Source organism: Procambarus clarkii, chromosome 43 (genome assembly GCF_040958095.1).
Source record: "Procambarus clarkii isolate CNS0578487 chromosome 43, FALCON_Pclarkii_2.0, whole genome shotgun sequence".
In the NCBI taxonomy this organism is placed as follows: Eukaryota; Metazoa; Arthropoda; class Malacostraca; order Decapoda; family Cambaridae; genus Procambarus; species Procambarus clarkii.
In genome coordinates, this window is record NC_091192.1 from 29,954,294 (window position 1) to 29,975,586 (window position 21,293).

The following is a 21,293-nucleotide window of genomic DNA, read 5'->3' on the forward strand; positions in this document are numbered from 1 at the left end:
AGCAACCAGGAGGCCTGGTCGACGACCGGGCCACGGGGACGCTAAGCCCCGGAAGCACCTCAAGGTAACCTCAAGGTAAGGTAACCCCTTTCATCATATCCCTTTCAGTATGTTTCAGTAATAATGGTCTAGCGCTTTCTCCTGATACTTATGTAAGTACATATGTACATATGTATGTACCAAACCCGTTCAAGGTCCGGATGAAGTCGAGAGCAACGAGCAGTACAAAGTCTCAAGCTCTCATATACCTCAGAAGAAAGCCCCTCCTTTTACTTATAAAACAACTTTAACAATAAAAAAAATGGACAAATGCAGCTTTTAAAACAACTCGTTTCTACTGTCTGGAATACCGTCAGGAATAGCATTAAGTTAACATAAGTAAAGGTTGAGGACACTTATAAATAACCAGTCAGCCAACGCAATAAAGTGTTAGAAGCTGCGGGTGAAGGAGCGCAAGGTGTGAGCATCACACTCATAGGGAAATTTTGTCTAAGATTTTTATCAAAACTCACCACTGAAGGATCTCTAATAGAGTAAACATAGATATTAGTACAGTGAGTATGGCTAACAGTACAGTCAGCATATCTGTAATATATATATATATATATATATATATATATATATATATATATATATATATATATATATATATATATATATATATATATATATATATACAAACACACAAACAATCACACCTCACCACCACATAATAGGGCGTATCTAAGGGGGAAGGGGGGTGTCTCACCACAAAATAGGGCATACCAAAGGGGGGGGGGGGGTGTCTCCCACCACAAGAGGGCGTACCAAAGGAGGGACATCTGTCTCCAACTTAACCCGTCACCACAACAATGAGACAGAAACAATACAGATACTTACCCATAACATTACACACACACACACACACACAACACACACACACACACACAACACACACACACACACACACACACACACACACACACACACACACACACACACACACACACACACACACAACACACACACACACACACACACAACACACACACACACACACACACACACACACACACACACACACACACACACACACACACACACACACACACACACACACACACACACACAACACACACACACACACACACACACACACACACACACACACACACACACACACACACACACACACACACACACACGTCACTTACCTTTAATTTCTCTGCAAGCTCGTCTGTGGTGGTGGAGTCTGGCGTAGCCTCGTCCTCTCCTCCCTCGCTCGATCTGTTGACGGAAATCAACTTAATAGCAAATTCATAAGATAAAATAAATTGTGATAAATGAATTCGTGTGATAAATGAACCGCTATAAATAAAACCAATTGTGATAAATGAATTCGTTTGATATATGAACTGCTATAAATAAACTTATAGCAATTCATAAGATATAATAAATTGTGATAAATGAATTGCTATAAACAAATTTATAGTAATTATTTTATCACACTTTATATTAACATAACTACATATGGGTTAATAAAAAAAACACTTGTGTATTTGAGAAATTTATGTATGGAATTTACAACGTCTAGTCCATTAGACGTTAATTTGATTAGACTTTGAGATGTAAGTCTCGCCCTGATCACACACTCAGACCTAGACAGAACACTCAGGAGAGTGCGAAAGACTTTGATGTAAATTCCTTTACATAAATTTCACATATACACAAGTGTGTGTGGAGTTTTTTATCCTATGTTATTATGTCTGTGAGAAGACATTACTGTTACTTATAATTACATATATTATTATAATAAATACCTAAATAAGCAATTTATACAAAAAGTTATTAATTTTATCTTCTAGGTGGATGAATTATTACATCTCTTTCGGTATCGGTATAAAGGGAAAAAATGGTAAGGCGAAGCGGGGGATAGAATTCATAACATTACACACAGTAATCACAATAGCGTGATGCATCAATGAACAAATCCACAAGGGCCGTGACGAGGATTCGAACTTACGTCCGAGATCATCCCAGACGCTGCCGTAATCGACTGAGTTACGACATGGTAAAAGAGTTGAAACCAGAAGCTATGTCCCCCCCCCCCTTAGGATAGTTAACTAGGGGTGGGATAATGAACTAGAGAGAGCTATTCCCCCCCCCCCCCTCCGGCGATACAGCTGCAAGATTCAGGGACTCTTAAAGCTATTTAAGGTCGTTGGTTGCTTCACATTCCAGGAGATAGTGAAGTTGTGGCTTTTCTGTGACTGTTTGGCAGAAGATGCATTCCCACTCTCTGGGTTCACTAATCTTCCAGTTGCATCTGTAACCCTAGACGTAGTCTAGATAACCGAACTGGTATTTTCCTGTGGATTCCTTTCGGGATATTTAGCCTGTCTAACTTGGTGGCCTGAAGATACCATATTGTAGAGGGCGAACCTTCTGCAACTCTGGTATAGATGGGCTTTGTTGAGGTTATCTTGAGATGATTTCGGGGCTTTAGTGTCCCCGCGGCCCGGTCCTCGACCAGGCCTCCACCCCCAGGAAGCACCCCATGACAGCTGACTAACACCCAGGTACCTATTTTACTGCTAGGTAACAGGGGCATAGGGTGAAAGAAACTCTGCCCATTGTTTCTCGCCGGCGCCCGGGATCGAACCCAGGACCACAGGATCACAAGTCTAGCGTGCTGTCCGCTCGGCCGACCGGCTCCCTTGAGGTGTGAGTGTTTTATAATGATGGTGTTGTTTATGTACTCTAGACTGGGTATGGATTCTTTTGTGGAGCACTGGATGACGAGTTGCTAATTTAACAGTTTCTCATATAATGGTATTCCAACATGGGATGGGATCCAGTTTAGGGTGATGTTGAGTCCTTTGCCTTTAGCTACTGCTCTTAGATACAAAATGGTGATAATTACTTCCACGTTGTCTTTCCACTGCTTTTTTTTTCCTAATGCACGACAAGTTAGTTTGTTGTTGTTATAGACTCGGCTACTGGGAACAACAAGTTCCAAGTAGCACGGGCTATGGTGAACCCGTAGTGGACTTACCTGGCACAGGAGCGAGGCTGTGGACAAGTTAGTCCCGCATTCCCATTTTTTATAGCGAGGAACGCGCCTCACTCGCCAATGGGTGAGACCTCAGGTGCAGGTGACGGCAGCTTCCCAGTTCAGACCAACAAGCTTATCATGACTGGCCAGCGATATTAAGTTTAGACCAACATGCTTATGATAAATTATCATCCGCACTTCCGTGGAAATAAACATTCCATTCACCTGGGGGTGAATGGGTCTCGAACCCTGGAAAACTGCTCATAGCGCAGTCGATAGAGCTCTTACACCCATGGGTCGCCCCGGGAGCCGGTCGGCCGAGCGGAGAGCACACTGGACTTGTGATCCTGTGGTCCCAGGTTCGATCCCGGGCACCAACGAGAAACAATGGGCAGAGTTTCTTTCACCCTATGCCCCTGTTACCTAGCAGTAAAATAGGTACCTGGGTGTTAGTCAGCTGTCACGGGCTGCTTCCTGGGGGTGGAGGCCTGGTCGAGGAGAGGGCCGCGGGGACACTAAAGCCCCGAAATCATCTCAAGATAACCTCAAGAAGATAGCATGTCACTTGACACAACAAGCAAGGCTTTGTAACGTGTACGCCTTTTGTACAGTTTTGTACGCCTACGTACAAAACTTGTACGTAGGTGTACTTGTACGTATATATAAGACTTTTGTACTGTCCACATAGCTTTCTCTCGGTACAAATGGCTGGGAAAACAACTGCTTGATGAGAAAATTGCATGATCAATATCCACCAGAATTGTTTTTAACAATATCAAGTGATTAAAGACTAAATTATGGTCTTTGTATACAAATATATATATTATTAAACCAAGGGTGATACCCAAAACAATATGAACACGTTAGTAATGTCGCGAGGCTCTCTGGATCGCCACAAAGAGGTGCTGGAACAGGAAGCTGACTACTCTTGGGTATTTGGTTTACTTGTTCAGTTTCCCCGTCCCAGCTCCTTGAAGCACACACACACACACACACACACACACACACACACACACACACACACACACACACACACACACACACACACACACACACACACACACACACACACAGGAGGACTGTTTGAGGCTTCAAGAAGACCTAGACAAGCTGAAGGAATGGTCGAACAAATGGTTGTTAGAGTTTAACCCAACCAAATGTAATGTAATGAAGATAGGTGTAGGGAGCAGGAGACCAGATACAAGGTATCATCTGGGAGAGGAAATTCTTCAGGAGTCAGAGAAGGAAAAAGACTTGGGGGTTGATATCACGCCAGACCTGTCTCCTGCAGCACATATCAAGCGGATAACATCAGCGGCATATGCCAGGCTGGCCAACATACGAACGGCATTCAGAAACTTGTGTAAAGAATCATTCAGAACTTTGTATACCACATATGTCAGGCCAATCCTGGAGTATGCAGCCCCAGCATGGAGTCCATATCTAGTCAAGGATAAGACTAAACTGGAAAAGGTTCAAAGGTTTGCCACCAGACTAGTACCCGAGCTGAGAGGTATGAGCTACGAGGAGAGACTACGGGAATTAAACCTCACTTCGCTGGAAGACAGAAGAGTTAGGGGGGACATGATCACCACATTCAAGATTCTGAAGGGGATTGATAGGGTAGATAAAGACAGTCTATTTAACACAAGGGGAACACGCACAAGGGGACACAGGTGGAAACTGAGTGCCCAAATGAGCCACAGAGATATTAGAAAGAACTTTTTTAGTGTCAGAGTGGTTGACAAATGGAATGCATTAGGGGGTGATGTGGTGGAGGCTGACTCCATACACAGTTTCAAGTGTAGATATGACAGAGCCCGATAGGCTCAGGAATCTGTACACCTGTTGATTGACGGTTGAGAGGCGGGACCAAAGAGCCAGAGCTCAACCCCCGCAAACACAACTAGGTGAGTACAACTAGGTGAGTACACACACACACACACACACACACACACACACACACACACACACACACACACACACACACACACACACACACACACACACGTGAAGAACTCAACAAAAGGTTCCAGGAGGTCTTTACAATAGAACAGGGAGAAGTCACGGCGCTAGGAGAGGTGGCAGCAAACCAGGTGACCTTGGAAAGGTTCGAAATTACAAGAGATGAGGTCAAGAAGCACCTATTGGAGCTGGATGTGAGAAAAGCTGTTGGGCCGGATGGAATCTCACCATGGGTATTGAAAGAGTGTGCAGGAGCACTTTGCTTGCCACTCTCCATAGTGTATAGTAGGTCACTGGAAACGGGAGACCTACCAGAAGTATGGAAGACTGCTAATGTAGTACCAATATTTAAAAAGGGTGACAGACAAGAGGCACTGAACTACAGGCCAGTGTCCTTAACTTGTATACCATGCAAGGTGATGGAGAAGATTGTGAGAAAAAACCTAGTAACACATCTGGAGAGAAGAGACTTCGTGACAACCCATCAACATGGGTTCAGGGAGGGTAAATCTTGCCTTACAGGCTTGATAGAATTCTATGATCAGGTGACAAAGATTAAGCAAGAAAGAGAAGGATGGGCGGACTGCATTTTTTTGGACTGGCGGAAAGCCTTTGACACAGTACCCCATAAAAGGTTGATGCATAAGCTGGAGAAACAGGCAGAAGTAACTGGTAGGGCGCTCCAGTGGATAAGGGAGTACCTAAGCAATAGGAAGCAGAGAGTTATAGTGAGGGGTGAGACCTCAGACTGGCGTGAAGTCACCAGTGGAGTCCCACAGGGCTCTGTGCTTGGACCTATCCTGTTTCTGATGTACGTAAATGATCTCCCATAAGGTATAGACTCATTCCTCTCAATGTTTGCTGACGACGCCAAAATTATGAGAAGGATTAAGACAGAGGAGGCTAGTTTAAGGCTTCAAGAAGACCTGGACAAGCTGCAGGAATGGTCGAACAAATGGATGTTAGAGTTTAACCCAAGCAAATGTAATGTAATGAAGATAGGGGTAGGAAGCAGGAGACCAGATACAAGGTATCACTTGGGAGATGAAATACTTCAAGAGTCAGAGAGAGAGAAAGACCTGGGGGTTGATATCACGCCAGACCTGTCTCCTGCAGCACATATCAAGCGGATAACATCAGCGGCATATGCCAGGCTGGCCAACATACGAACGGCATTCAGAAACTTGTGTAAAGAATCATTCAGAACTTTGTATACCACATATGTCAGGCCAATCCTGGAGTATGCAGCCCCAGCATGGAGTCCATATCTAGTCAAGGATAAGACTAAACTGGAAAAGGTTCAAAGGTTTGCCACCAGACTAGTACCCGAGCTGAGAGGTATGAGCTACGAGGAGAGACTACGGGAATTAAACCTCACTTCGCTGGAAGACAGAAGAGTTAGGGGGGACATGATCACCACATTCAAGATTCTGAAGGGGATTGATAGGGTAGATAAAGACAGTCTATTTAACACAAGGGGAACACGCACAAGGGGACACAGGTGGAAACTGAGTGCCCAAATGAGCCACAGAGATATTAGAAAGAACTTTTTTAGTGTCAGAGTGGTTGACAAATGGAATGCATTAGGGGGTGATGTGGTGGAGGCTGACTCCATACACAGTTTCAAGTGTAGATATGACAGAGCCCGATAGGCTCAGGAATCTGTACACCTGTTGATTGACGGTTGAGAGGCGGGACCAAAGAGCCAGAGCTCAACCCCCGCAAACACAACTAGGTGAGTACAACTAGGTGAGTACACACACACACACACACACACACACACACACACACACACACACACACACACACACACACACACACACACACACACACACACACACACACACACACGTGAAGAACTCAACAAAAGGTTCCAGGAGGTCTTTACAATAGAACAGGGAGAAGTCACGGCGCTAGGAGAGGTGGCAGCAAACCAGGTGACCTTGGAAAGGTTCGAAATTACAAGAGATGAGGTCAAGAAGCACCTATTGGAGCTGGATGTGAGAAAAGCTGTTGGGCCGGATGGAATCTCACCATGGGTATTGAAAGAGTGTGCAGGAGCACTTTGCTTGCCACTCTCCATAGTGTATAGTAGGTCACTGGAAACGGGAGACCTACCAGAAGTATGGAAGACTGCTAATGTAGTACCAATATTTAAAAAGGGTGACAGACAAGAGGCACTGAACTACAGGCCAGTGTCCTTAACTTGTATACCATGCAAGGTGATGGAGAAGATTGTGAGAAAAAACCTAGTAACACATCTGGAGAGAAGAGACTTCGTGACAACCCATCAACATGGGTTCAGGGAGGGTAAATCTTGCCTTACAGGCTTGATAGAATTCTATGATCAGGTGACAAAGATTAAGCAAGAAAGAGAAGGATGGGCGGACTGCATTTTTTTGGACTGGCGGAAAGCCTTTGACACAGTACCCCATAAAAGGTTGATGCATAAGCTGGAGAAACAGGCAGAAGTAACTGGTAGGGCGCTCCAGTGGATAAGGGAGTACCTAAGCAATAGGAAGCAGAGAGTTATAGTGAGGGGTGAGACCTCAGACTGGCGTGAAGTCACCAGTGGAGTCCCACAGGGCTCTGTGCTTGGACCTATCCTGTTTCTGATGTACGTAAATGATCTCCCATAAGGTATAGACTCATTCCTCTCAATGTTTGCTGACGACGCCAAAATTATGAGAAGGATTAAGACAGAGGAGGCTAGTTTAAGGCTTCAAGAAGACCTGGACAAGCTGCAGGAATGGTCGAACAAATGGATGTTAGAGTTTAACCCAAGCAAATGTAATGTAATGAAGATAGGGGTAGGAAGCAGGAGACCAGATACAAGGTATCACTTGGGAGATGAAATACTTCAAGAGTCAGAGAGAGAGAAAGACCTGGGGGTTGATATCACGCCAGACCTGTCTCCTGCAGCACATATCAAGCGGATAACATCAGCGGCATATGCCAGGCTGGCCAACATACGAACGGCATTCAGAAACTTGTGTAAAGAATCATTCAGAACTTTGTATACCACATATGTCAGGCCAATCCTGGAGTATGCAGCCCCAGCATGGAGTCCATATCTAGTCAAGGATAAGACTAAACTGGAAAAGGTTCAAAGGTTTGCCACCAGACTAGTACCCGAGCTGAGAGGTATGAGCTACGAGGAGAGACTACGGGAATTAAACCTCACTTCGCTGGAAGACAGAAGAGTTAGGGGGGACATGATCACCACATTCAAGATTCTGAAGGGGATTGATAGGGTAGATAAAGACAGTCTATTTAACACAAGGGGAACACGCACAAGGGGACACAGGTGGAAACTGAGTGCCCAAATGAGCCACAGAGATATTAGAAAGAACTTTTTTAGTGTCAGAGTGGTTGACAAATGGAATGCATTAGGGGGTGATGTGGTGGAGGCTGACTCCATACACAGTTTCAAGTGTAGATATGACAGAGCCCGATAGGCTCAGGAATCTGTACACCTGTTGATTGACGGTTGAGAGGCGGGACCAAAGAGCCAGAGCTCAACCCCCGCAAACACAACTAGGTGAGTACAACTAGGTGAGTACACACACACACACACACACACACACACACACACACACACACACACACACACACACACACACACACACACACACACACACACACACACGTGAAGAACTCAACAAAAGGTTCCAGGAGGTCTTTACAATAGAACAGGGAGAAGTCACGGCGCTAGGAGAGGTGGCAGCAAACCAGGTGACCTTGGAAAGGTTCGAAATTACAAGAGATGAGGTCAAGAAGCACCTATTGGAGCTGGATGTGAGAAAAGCTGTTGGGCCGGATGGAATCTCACCATGGGTATTGAAAGAGTGTGCAGGAGCACTTTGCTTGCCACTCTCCATAGTGTATAGTAGGTCACTGGAAACGGGAGACCTACCAGAAGTATGGAAGACTGCTAATGTAGTACCAATATTTAAAAAGGGTGACAGACAAGAGGCACTGAACTACAGGCCAGTGTCCTTAACTTGTATACCATGCAAGGTGATGGAGAAGATTGTGAGAAAAAACCTAGTAACACATCTGGAGAGAAGAGACTTCGTGACAACCCATCAACATGGGTTCAGGGAGGGTAAATCTTGCCTTACAGGCTTGATAGAATTCTATGATCAGGTGACAAAGATTAAGCAAGAAAGAGAAGGATGGGCGGACTGCATTTTTTTGGACTGGCGGAAAGCCTTTGACACAGTACCCCATAAAAGGTTGATGCATAAGCTGGAGAAACAGGCAGAAGTAACTGGTAGGGCGCTCCAGTGGATAAGGGAGTACCTAAGCAATAGGAAGCAGAGAGTTATAGTGAGGGGTGAGACCTCAGACTGGCGTGAAGTCACCAGTGGAGTCCCACAGGGCTCTGTGCTTGGACCTATCCTGTTTCTGATGTACGTAAATGATCTCCCATAAGGTATAGACTCATTCCTCTCAATGTTTGCTGACGACGCCAAAATTATGAGAAGGATTAAGACAGAGGAGGCTAGTTTAAGGCTTCAAGAAGACCTGGACAAGCTGCAGGAATGGTCGAACAAATGGATGTTAGAGTTTAACCCAAGCAAATGTAATGTAATGAAGATAGGGGTAGGAAGCAGGAGACCAGATACAAGGTATCACTTGGGAGATGAAATACTTCAAGAGTCAGAGAGAGAGAAAGACCTGGGGGTTGATATCACGCCAGACCTGTCTCCTGCAGCACATATCAAGCGGATAACATCAGCGGCATATGCCAGGCTGGCCAACATACGAACGGCATTCAGAAACTTGTGTAAAGAATCATTCAGAACTTTGTATACCACATATGTCAGGCCAATCCTGGAGTATGCAGCCCCAGCATGGAGTCCATATCTAGTCAAGGATAAGACTAAACTGGAAAAGGTTCAAAGGTTTGCCACCAGACTAGTACCCGAGCTGAGAGGTATGAGCTACGAGGAGAGACTACGGGAATTAAACCTCACTTCGCTGGAAGACAGAAGAGTTAGGGGGGACATGATCACCACATTCAAGATTCTGAAGGGGATTGATAGGGTAGATAAAGACAGTCTATTTAACACAAGGGGAACACGCACAAGGGGACACAGGTGGAAACTGAGTGCCCAAATGAGCCACAGAGATATTAGAAAGAACTTTTTTAGTGTCAGAGTGGTTGACAAATGGAATGCATTAGGGGGTGATGTGGTGGAGGCTGACTCCATACACAGTTTCAAGTGTAGATATGACAGAGCCCGATAGGCTCAGGAATCTGTACACCTGTTGATTGACGGTTGAGAGGCGGGACCAAAGAGCCAGAGCTCAACCCCCGCAAACACAACTAGGTGAGTACAACTAGGTGAGTACACACACACACACACACACACACACACACACACACACACACACACACACACACACACACACACACACACACACACACACACACACACACACGTGAAGAACTCAACAAAAGGTTCCAGGAGGTCTTTACAATAGAACAGGGAGAAGTCACGGCGCTAGGAGAGGTGGCAGCAAACCAGGTGACCTTGGAAAGGTTCGAAATTACAAGAGATGAGGTCAAGAAGCACCTATTGGAGCTGGATGTGAGAAAAGCTGTTGGGCCGGATGGAATCTCACCATGGGTATTGAAAGAGTGTGCAGGAGCACTTTGCTTGCCACTCTCCATAGTGTATAGTAGGTCACTGGAAACGGGAGACCTACCAGAAGTATGGAAGACTGCTAATGTAGTACCAATATTTAAAAAGGGTGACAGACAAGAGGCACTGAACTACAGGCCAGTGTCCTTAACTTGTATACCATGCAAGGTGATGGAGAAGATTGTGAGAAAAAACCTAGTAACACATCTGGAGAGAAGAGACTTCGTGACAACCCATCAACATGGGTTCAGGGAGGGTAAATCTTGCCTTACAGGCTTGATAGAATTCTATGATCAGGTGACAAAGATTAAGCAAGAAAGAGAAGGATGGGCGGACTGCATTTTTTTGGACTGGCGGAAAGCCTTTGACACAGTACCCCATAAAAGGTTGATGCATAAGCTGGAGAAACAGGCAGAAGTAACTGGTAGGGCGCTCCAGTGGATAAGGGAGTACCTAAGCAATAGGAAGCAGAGAGTTATAGTGAGGGGTGAGACCTCAGACTGGCGTGAAGTCACCAGTGGAGTCCCACAGGGCTCTGTGCTTGGACCTATCCTGTTTCTGATGTACGTAAATGATCTCCCATAAGGTATAGACTCATTCCTCTCAATGTTTGCTGACGACGCCAAAATTATGAGAAGGATTAAGACAGAGGAGGCTAGTTTAAGGCTTCAAGAAGACCTGGACAAGCTGCAGGAATGGTCGAACAAATGGATGTTAGAGTTTAACCCAAGCAAATGTAATGTAATGAAGATAGGGGTAGGAAGCAGGAGACCAGATACAAGGTATCACTTGGGAGATGAAATACTTCAAGAGTCAGAGAGAGAGAAAGACCTGGGGGTTGATATCACGCCAGACCTGTCTCCTGCAGCACATATCAAGCGGATAACATCAGCGGCATATGCCAGGCTGGCCAACATACGAACGGCATTCAGAAACTTGTGTAAAGAATCATTCAGAACTTTGTATACCACATATGTCAGGCCAATCCTGGAGTATGCAGCCCCAGCATGGAGTCCATATCTAGTCAAGGATAAGACTAAACTGGAAAAGGTTCAAAGGTTTGCCACCAGACTAGTACCCGAGCTGAGAGGTATGAGCTACGAGGAGAGACTACGGGAATTAAACCTCACTTCGCTGGAAGACAGAAGAGTTAGGGGGGACATGATCACCACATTCAAGATTCTGAAGGGGATTGATAGGGTAGATAAAGACAGTCTATTTAACACAAGGGGAACACGCACAAGGGGACACAGGTGGAAACTGAGTGCCCAAATGAGCCACAGAGATATTAGAAAGAACTTTTTTAGTGTCAGAGTGGTTGACAAATGGAATGCATTAGGGGGTGATGTGGTGGAGGCTGACTCCATACACAGTTTCAAGTGTAGATATGACAGAGCCCGATAGGCTCAGGAATCTGTACACCTGTTGATTGACGGTTGAGAGGCGGGACCAAAGAGCCAGAGCTCAACCCCCGCAAACACAACTAGGTGAGTACAACTAGGTGAGTACACACACACACACACACACACACACACACACACACACACACACACACACACACACACACACACACACACACACACACACACACACACACACACGTGAAGAACTCAACAAAAGGTTCCAGGAGGTCTTTACAATAGAACAGGGAGAAGTCACGGCGCTAGGAGAGGTGGCAGCAAACCAGGTGACCTTGGAAAGGTTCGAAATTACAAGAGATGAGGTCAAGAAGCACCTATTGGAGCTGGATGTGAGAAAAGCTGTTGGGCCGGATGGAATCTCACCATGGGTATTGAAAGAGTGTGCAGGAGCACTTTGCTTGCCACTCTCCATAGTGTATAGTAGGTCACTGGAAACGGGAGACCTACCAGAAGTATGGAAGACTGCTAATGTAGTACCAATATTTAAAAAGGGTGACAGACAAGAGGCACTGAACTACAGGCCAGTGTCCTTAACTTGTATACCATGCAAGGTGATGGAGAAGATTGTGAGAAAAAACCTAGTAACACATCTGGAGAGAAGAGACTTCGTGACAACCCATCAACATGGGTTCAGGGAGGGTAAATCTTGCCTTACAGGATTGATAGAATTCTATGATCAGGTGACAAAGATTAAGCAAGAAAGAGAAGGATGGGCGGACTGCATTTTTTTGGACTGGCGGAAAGCCTTTGACACAGTACCCCATAAAAGGTTGATGCATAAGCTGGAGAAACAGGCAGAAGTAACTGGTAGGGCGCTCCAGTGGATAAGGGAGTACCTAAGCAATAGGAAGCAGAGAGTTATAGTGAGGGGTGAGACCTCAGACTGGCGTGAAGTCACCAGTGGAGTCCCACAGGGCTCTGTGCTTGGACCTATCCTGTTTCTGATGTACGTAAATGATCTCCCATAAGGTATAGACTCATTCCTCTCAATGTTTGCTGACGACGCCAAAATTATGAGAAGGATTAAGACAGAGGAGGCTAGTTTAAGGCTTCAAGAAGACCTGGACAAGCTGCAGGAATGGTCGAACAAATGGATGTTAGAGTTTAACCCAAGCAAATGTAATGTAATGAAGATAGGGGTAGGAAGCAGGAGACCAGATACAAGGTATCACTTGGGAGATGAAATACTTCAAGAGTCAGAGAGAGAGAAAGACCTGGGGGTTGATATCACGCCAGACCTGTCTCCTGCAGCACATATCAAGCGGATAACATCAGCGGCATATGCCAGGCTGGCCAACATACGAACGGCATTCAGAAACTTGTGTAAAGAATCATTCAGAACTTTGTATACCACATATGTCAGGCCAATCCTGGAGTATGCAGCCCCAGCATGGAGTCCATATCTAGTCAAGGATAAGACTAAACTGGAAAAGGTTCAAAGGTTTGCCACCAGACTAGTACCCGAGCTGAGAGGTATGAGCTACGAGGAGAGACTACGGGAATTAAACCTCACTTCGCTGGAAGACAGAAGAGTTAGGGGGGACATGATCACCACATTCAAGATTCTGAAGGGGATTGATAGGGTAGATAAAGACAGTCTATTTAACACAAGGGGAACACGCACAAGGGGACACAGGTGGAAACTGAGTGCCCAAATGAGCCACAGAGATATTAGAAAGAACTTTTTTAGTGTCAGAGTGGTTGACAAATGGAATGCATTAGGGGGTGATGTGGTGGAGGCTGACTCCATACACAGTTTCAAGTGTAGATATGACAGAGCCCGATAGGCTCAGGAATCTGTACACCTGTTGATTGACGGTTGAGAGGCGGGACCAAAGAGCCAGAGCTCAACCCCCGCAAACACAACTAGGTGAGTACAACTAGGTGAGTACACACACACACACACACACACACACACACACACACACACACACACACACACACACACACACACACACACACACGTGAAGAACTCAACAAAAGGTTCCAGGAGGTCTTTACAATAGAACAGGGAGAAGTCACGGCGCTAGGAGAGGTGGCAGCAAACCAGGTGACCTTGGAAAGGTTCGAAATTACAAGAGATGAGGTCAAGAAGCACCTATTGGAGCTGGATGTGAGAAAAGCTGTTGGGCCGGATGGAATCTCACCATGGGTATTGAAAGAGTGTGCAGGAGCACTTTGCTTGCCACTCTCCATAGTGTATAGTAGGTCACTGGAAACGGGAGACCTACCAGAAGTATGGAAGACTGCTAATGTAGTACCAATATTTAAAAAGGGTGACAGACAAGAGGCACTGAACTACAGGCCAGTGTCCTTAACTTGTATACCATGCAAGGTGATGGAGAAGATTGTGAGAAAAAACCTAGTAACACATCTGGAGAGAAGAGACTTCGTGACAACCCATCAACATGGGTTCAGGGAGGGTAAATCTTGCCTTACAGGCTTGATAGAATTCTATGATCAGGTGACAAAGATTAAGCAAGAAAGAGAAGGATGGGCGGACTGCATTTTTTTGGACTGGCGGAAAGCCTTTGACACAGTACCCCATAAAAGGTTGATGCATAAGCTGGAGAAACAGGCAGAAGTAACTGGTAGGGCGCTCCAGTGGATAAGGGAGTACCTAAGCAATAGGAAGCAGAGAGTTATAGTGAGGGGTGAGACCTCAGACTGGCGTGAAGTCACCAGTGGAGTCCCACAGGGCTCTGTGCTTGAACCTATCCTGTTTCTGATGTACGTAAATGATCTCCCATAAGGTATAGACTCATTCCTCTCAATGTTTGCTGACGACGCCAAAATTATGAGAAGGATTAAGACAGAGGAGGCTAGTTTAAGGCTTCAAGAAGACCTGGACAAGCTGCAGGAATGGTCGAACAAATGGATGTTAGAGTTTAACCCAAGCAAATGTAATGTAATGAAGATAGGGGTAGGAAGCAGGAGACCAGATACAAGGTATCACTTGGGAGATGAAATACTTCAAGAGTCAGAGAGAGAGAAAGACCTGGGGGTTGATATCACGCCAGACCTGTCCCCTGAAGCTCATATCAAGAGGATAACAGCAGCAGCATATGCCAGGTTGGCTAACATAAGAACGGCCTTTAGAAACTTGTGTAAGGAATCTTTCAGAACATTATATACCACATATGTCAGACCAATCCTGGAGTATGCGGCTCCAGCATGGAGTCCATATCTAGTCAAGCATAAGACTAAACTGGAAAAGGTTCAAAGGTGTGCCACCAGACTAGCACCCGAGCTGAGAGGTATGAGCTACGAGGAGAGACTACGGGAATTGAACCTCACTTCGTTGGAAGACAGAAGAGTTAGGGGGGACATGATCACCACATTCAAGATTCTCAAGGGAATCAACAGGGTTGATAAAGACAGGCTATTTAACACAAGGGGCACACGCACTAGGGGACACAGGTGGAAACTGAGTGCCCAAATGAGCCACAGAGATAATATAAATAACTTTTTCAATGTCAGAGTAGTTAACAGGTGGAATGCACTAGGCAGTGATGTGGTGGAGGCTGACTCTATACACAGTTTCAAGTGTAGATATGATACGAGCCCAGTAGGCTCAGGAATCTGTACATCAGTTTGATTGACGGTTTAGAGGCAGGACCAAAGAGCCAAAGCTCAACCCCGCAAGCACACACACGGGCGCGCGTGTGTGTGTGTGTGCGGGCGCGCGTGTGTGTGTGTGTGTGTGTGTGTGCGGGCGCGCGTGTGTGGAATGCTTGCTTGCGTGGGTGCGTGCTTGCACCCACCCACGTACGTCAACTACACCATTCCTCTTCATGAACACCATACATCCCTTTCCTCCAGCGAACTAAAAAATTTCCAGCCACTGAAAAGGTCGACCAGTGACATTTTTATAGCCATCAGAGCGGGGCAGGTCGCTCTTGGCATACCATGCTAAAATGCCTACATCTCTTGCCAATTCCCCCCGGGGAGTCCACACACAGTCCCACCACCGCATCCATTATCCAATACCCTTTACCCATTTTTGAATTCCACTCCCCTTAACACCACTTCTTTTTCCTGAGTTTCTCATTGAATGTCTGTCTGCTTTGCATTTTTTTTTGCATAGTTGTATGTTTGTATTATATTCAAGACTGGTATAAGGGTATTAAGAATATATTTTAAACTTTATATAATTATACACATTTAGCAGCATAGTCCAAGACTATGACTAAGAATAAGGCTCCTACGTTTATACACACCGAGAAGCTGGCTATACAAGCCCCTATATAAGATGTATACAATATATACACCTCCATACATGTATACAATATACATATAAATGTATAATGTAGATGTATACAATATATACACGCTTGTATACACCTCCCTGTGTATACAAGCCCCTACATAATCTTTTTAAGGACGAAAACCCGCATAGTGTTCAGAATATATTTCATGAAACAAAATCTCCACGACCGGACAGCACGCTGGACTTGTGATCCTGTGGTCCCGGGTTCGATCCCGGGCGCCGGCAAGAAACAATGGGCAAAGTTTCTTTCACCCTATGCCCCTGTTACCTAGCAGTAAAATAGGTACCTGGGTGTTAGTCAGCTGTCACGGGCTGCTTCCTGGGGGCTGGAGGCCTGGTCGAAGACTGGGCCGCGAGGACACTAAAGCCCCGAAATCATCTCAAGATAACCTCAAGATTACCGTGTCTCCAGGTTCAAAGCACCGAAATAAAAACTGTATTTCAATGGACTTTAGACACGGCATAACTTACATGAATACACTGAGGCAGAATTTTGCATTCTAATATTGTACATAAAGACAGAACCATCTCCAAGGAGGAAGTCTCTCACGTGTTCGTACAACTATTTTTTGGTTAAATATCAAAAGAAATTAAGGATTAAAGTTGAAATAAAGATCAGTTTAGTTTGAGTTACTACGAATATTTCTGTTGTTTGTGTACTGTAGAGCAGCGTTCGTGACATATCCGGGCTAGAGGACTTCTTAAGACGAACGTCTATCGTTCTCAGGGGTGCGAACACTTACTGTCTATCTTCTATCCTTTGTTGAGATGAAGTGCTTCACGAGCCCTATTTAACTATCCTCCTACTCGTCGGGGAGTGCAACCCCCCCCCCCACTAACTGGTAGGGGGGAGGGGGGGGGGGCGCCCCATAATGGGGATATCAGCTTGACTTCCCTCTTATATCAAAGCTGGAAACATGCTTAAGGCAAAAGCTTCAGACCTCCACTCTGGAAACACAAACCGAAACTGTCTCTATTTTTCGCTTATTAAAACTTGTAATAAAGTTGTGACATCTTGGCCTAACGTGTTTATGACGTATTAGAACGTTGTTACAACGTGCTATATTGGTTGTTATAACTGGTTAGGTGTTAAAACTTTTTCGAACGTTGTGCCAACGTCGTAGTTTCGGTGTGTGTTTGGCGGGCAGCACACTCACTTTCAGACTAGTTTTCAAATCTTTCAGACAAAAAAACACTTTCGCCTTTCCTCTCTCCTTGAACAACGTTCTAAAGATAATTATTCAAATAAGGCAGAAGTCATTAAAACCGTGAGCAGCCCGGGTCATTAAAATCCCATTCGGTCTTCCCAATTAAGAGGGAAATTAATAGTCCATAAGCGCTTCTAATGTAGACTATTACAAGAGTGGTCCTAAAATATAAGATCTTATAGTCCATTCGAGTCACTGGGAGACTCGAACCGTGCACTCCAAGCTTCTGAGGTTCTAGCTCTATGGACCAAGCTTTTATAAGATCTTATAAAGACATAAATTCAATATGGTGGTTGCGTAGCTTGCGTACGCATTCAAAAATACTGAGAGCCAAGTCAGAGGTTAAAATGCACAGGATATATATATATATATATATATATATATATATATATATATATATATATATATATATATATATATATATATATATCATATATATATGACTGAAAACTCACACCCCAAAAGTGACTCGAACCCATACTGCCAGGAGCAACGCAACTGGTATCTACAGGACGCCTTAATCCGCTTGACCATCACGACCGGACATAAGGAAGTGAGAGCCGAAGCTATTTGAACCACTTCCCCGCCGGCACTCAAATGGTAATCTTGGGCATAGCATTTTATCAAATCACCTCATTCTTTGGGGCACACGTGAGGAACACAAATGCGAACAAGCCTGAATGGTCCCGACGACAATATGCGACTGAAAACTCACACCCCCAGAAGTGACTCGAACCCATACTCCCAGGAGCAACGCAACTCGTATCTACAGGACGCCTTAATCCGCTTGACCATCACGACCGGACATAAGGAAGTGATAGCCGAAGCTATTTGAGCCACTTCCCCGCCGGCACCTTCCCCCGTTGTCAACACCAGACTCCTGAGTCTGGTGTTGACAACGGCTTTAACAGGCCGAAACGTTCATCTCTCTTTCACATTTCTTTGTGGTTTTTCCGCATATATATATATATATATATATATATATATATATATATATATATATATATATATATATATATATATATATATATAATATTATATATATATATATATATATATATATATAATATATATATATATATATATATATATATATATATATATATATATATATATATATATATATATATAATGTCTGTGTGTATAGAGGATTTGTGTAAGCTGGTCAGAATTGCATTCCACCTTTTGTAAACTCACATTAATGACACTATGCAAAAAGACACCTGGAACACTATATGTTTATTAAAGACAATTTAATTAATTTAAAGACATTTAAATGATTTAAAATAACTATAATTTTATAGTAATTTTAAATCTTTAAATCTTTTAATTAAATATAGTTATTTTTTAAATCTTGATAATCTATAGTTTATTTTAAATTAATAAATTATAATTTTAATAATTATAAAGATAAAAAATATGTTATATAAAAAATATGTTATATAAAAAATATGTTTAATAATTATTATTATACATCTACGATATTTTTAATAATTATATTATAGTAAATGGCAGAAATATTTCCAATAGTGTGGTGTGTTTATTGTGGTAGTGTGGTGTGTTCATTGTACTTTATTGTGATGTTTAATACATCAATCAATGATCGCATAGCAACAATAAACACTGTTTTACATTTACTCAAAACTGACCAATAATACAAAAAAGTTGTAACAAACCTTTTAAAACACCCTCAAACGCGCTCAGATCTCCCCTGAACGCGATCTCAAAACATTAGAAAACTTGCGTTCTGCTAATTGTACAATTTTTTAACCCTGTGGGGGGACGCAAAGGCTCCTTAAGGCTTAATAACCCACCAGTTTAATTACTGCAATAATTAAAAATTCCATTCATGTTTGGTGTCTACTGGCAAGACGGTGTTGCAGTATGTTGCATACTCAAAGGTCCGGACTATTTGGGAAATTTGCAAGAGAGAGAACGGAGCGTTGTTTGTGGATGGTAGGGAGACTAGGGGGGTGAAAATAGCTGGGATACCTGCATGGAGTTTGGCCAGGGACACGGCCAGACCAGGGACACGGCCACACACCAGGGACACGGAGAGACCAGGGACACGACCACACACCAAGGACACGGCCGCCGTGGCCCCTGGTGTAGGTGCACTCTGTCCTGTCGATCAGTTCATCGCGTTTTCATTTATTAAGATCCCAACGGCCAATTAAGTCCCATAACGTTGGGGCAACTGGATAGGCTGGGGCTGGTAGGTGACACACTTAACACAAGCATACACCACACAAATACCACGACGCACGCGAACGCGCACACTCACACACACACACACACACACACACACACACACACACACACACACACACACACACACACACACACACACACACACACACACACAGAACCAGGAATGAGTACGTCAGGGTGAGAAGAGAAGCAGAGAAAAGTTTTGAAAATGATATAGCAAACAAAGCCAAGACCGAACCAAAGCTACTCCACAGTCACATCAGAAGGAAAACAACAGTGAAAGAACAGGTATTGAAACTTCGAACAGGCGAGGACAGGTATACAGAGAATGACAGAGAGGTGTGTGAAGAACTCAACAAGAGGTTCCAGGAGGTCTTCACAATAGAACAAGGTGAGGTCACTGTGCTAGGAGAAAGGGAGGTAAACCAGGCGGCCTTGGAAGAGTTCGAAATTACGAGAGAGGAGGTCAAGAGACACCTGCTGGATCTGGATGTTAGAAAGGCTGTTGGTCCAGATGGGATCTCACCATGGATGCTGAAAGAGTGTGCAGAGGCACTTTGCTTGCCACTCTCCATAGTGTATAGTAAGTCACTGGAGACGGGAGACCTACCAGAAATATGGAAGACGGCAAATGTGGTCCCAATATACAAAAAGGGCGACAGGCAAGAGGCACTGAACTACAAGCCAGTGTCCTTGACTTGTATACCATGCAAGGTGATGGAGAAGATCGTGAGAAAAAACCTGGTAACACATCTGGAGAGAAGGGACTTCGTGACAAATCACCAACATGGGTTCAGGGAGGGTAAATCTTGCCTTACAAGCTTGATAGAATTCTACGATCAGGTGACAAAGATTAAGCAAGAAAGAGAGGGCTGGGCGGACTGCATTTGCTTGGATTGTCGGAAAGCCTTTGACACAGTACCGCATAAGAGGCTGGTACATATGCTGGAGAGACAGGCAGGTGTAGCTGGTAAGGTGCTCCAGTGGATAAGGGAGTGTCTAAGCAAAAGGAAGCAGAGAGTTACGGTGAGGGGTGAGACCTCCGATTGGCGTGAAGTCACCAGTGGAGTCCCACAGGGCTCTGTACTCGGTCCTATCTTGTTTCTGATATATGTAAATGATCTCCCGGAGGGTATCGATTCATTTCTCTCAATGTTTGCGGACGATGCTAAAATTATGAGAAGGATTAAAACAGAAGAGGACTGTTTGAGGCTTCAAGAAGACCTAGACAAGCTGAAGGAATGGTCGAACAAATGGTTGTTAGAGTTTAACCCAACCAAATGTAATGTAATGAAGATAGGTGTAGGGAGCAGGAGGCCAGATACAAGGTATCATCTGGGAGAGGAAATTCTTCAGGAGTCAGAGAAGGAAAAAGACTTGGGGGTTGATATCACGCCAGACCTGTCTCCTGCAGCACATATCAAGCGGATAACATCAGCGGCATATGCCAGGCTGGCCAACATACGAACGGCATTCAGAAACTTGTGTAAAGAATCATTCAGAACTTTGTATACCACATATGTCAGGCCA

The 21,293-nt window shown here is 44.4% G+C and overlaps 1 long non-coding RNA gene across 1 annotated transcript in view; it reads right to left on the reverse strand.

The window, feature by feature from the left end:
• Positions 1-1,190: 1,190 nt before the first annotated feature.
• Positions 1,191-21,293, reverse strand: part of LOC138349976 (uncharacterized) — a 407,894-nt gene continuing 387,791 nt past the window's right edge. Inside the window, exon 3 of the long non-coding RNA XR_011221947.1 lies at positions 1,191-1,266. This is a non-coding gene — a long non-coding RNA (uncharacterized lncRNA). The remainder of the gene's footprint in view (positions 1,267-21,293) is intronic.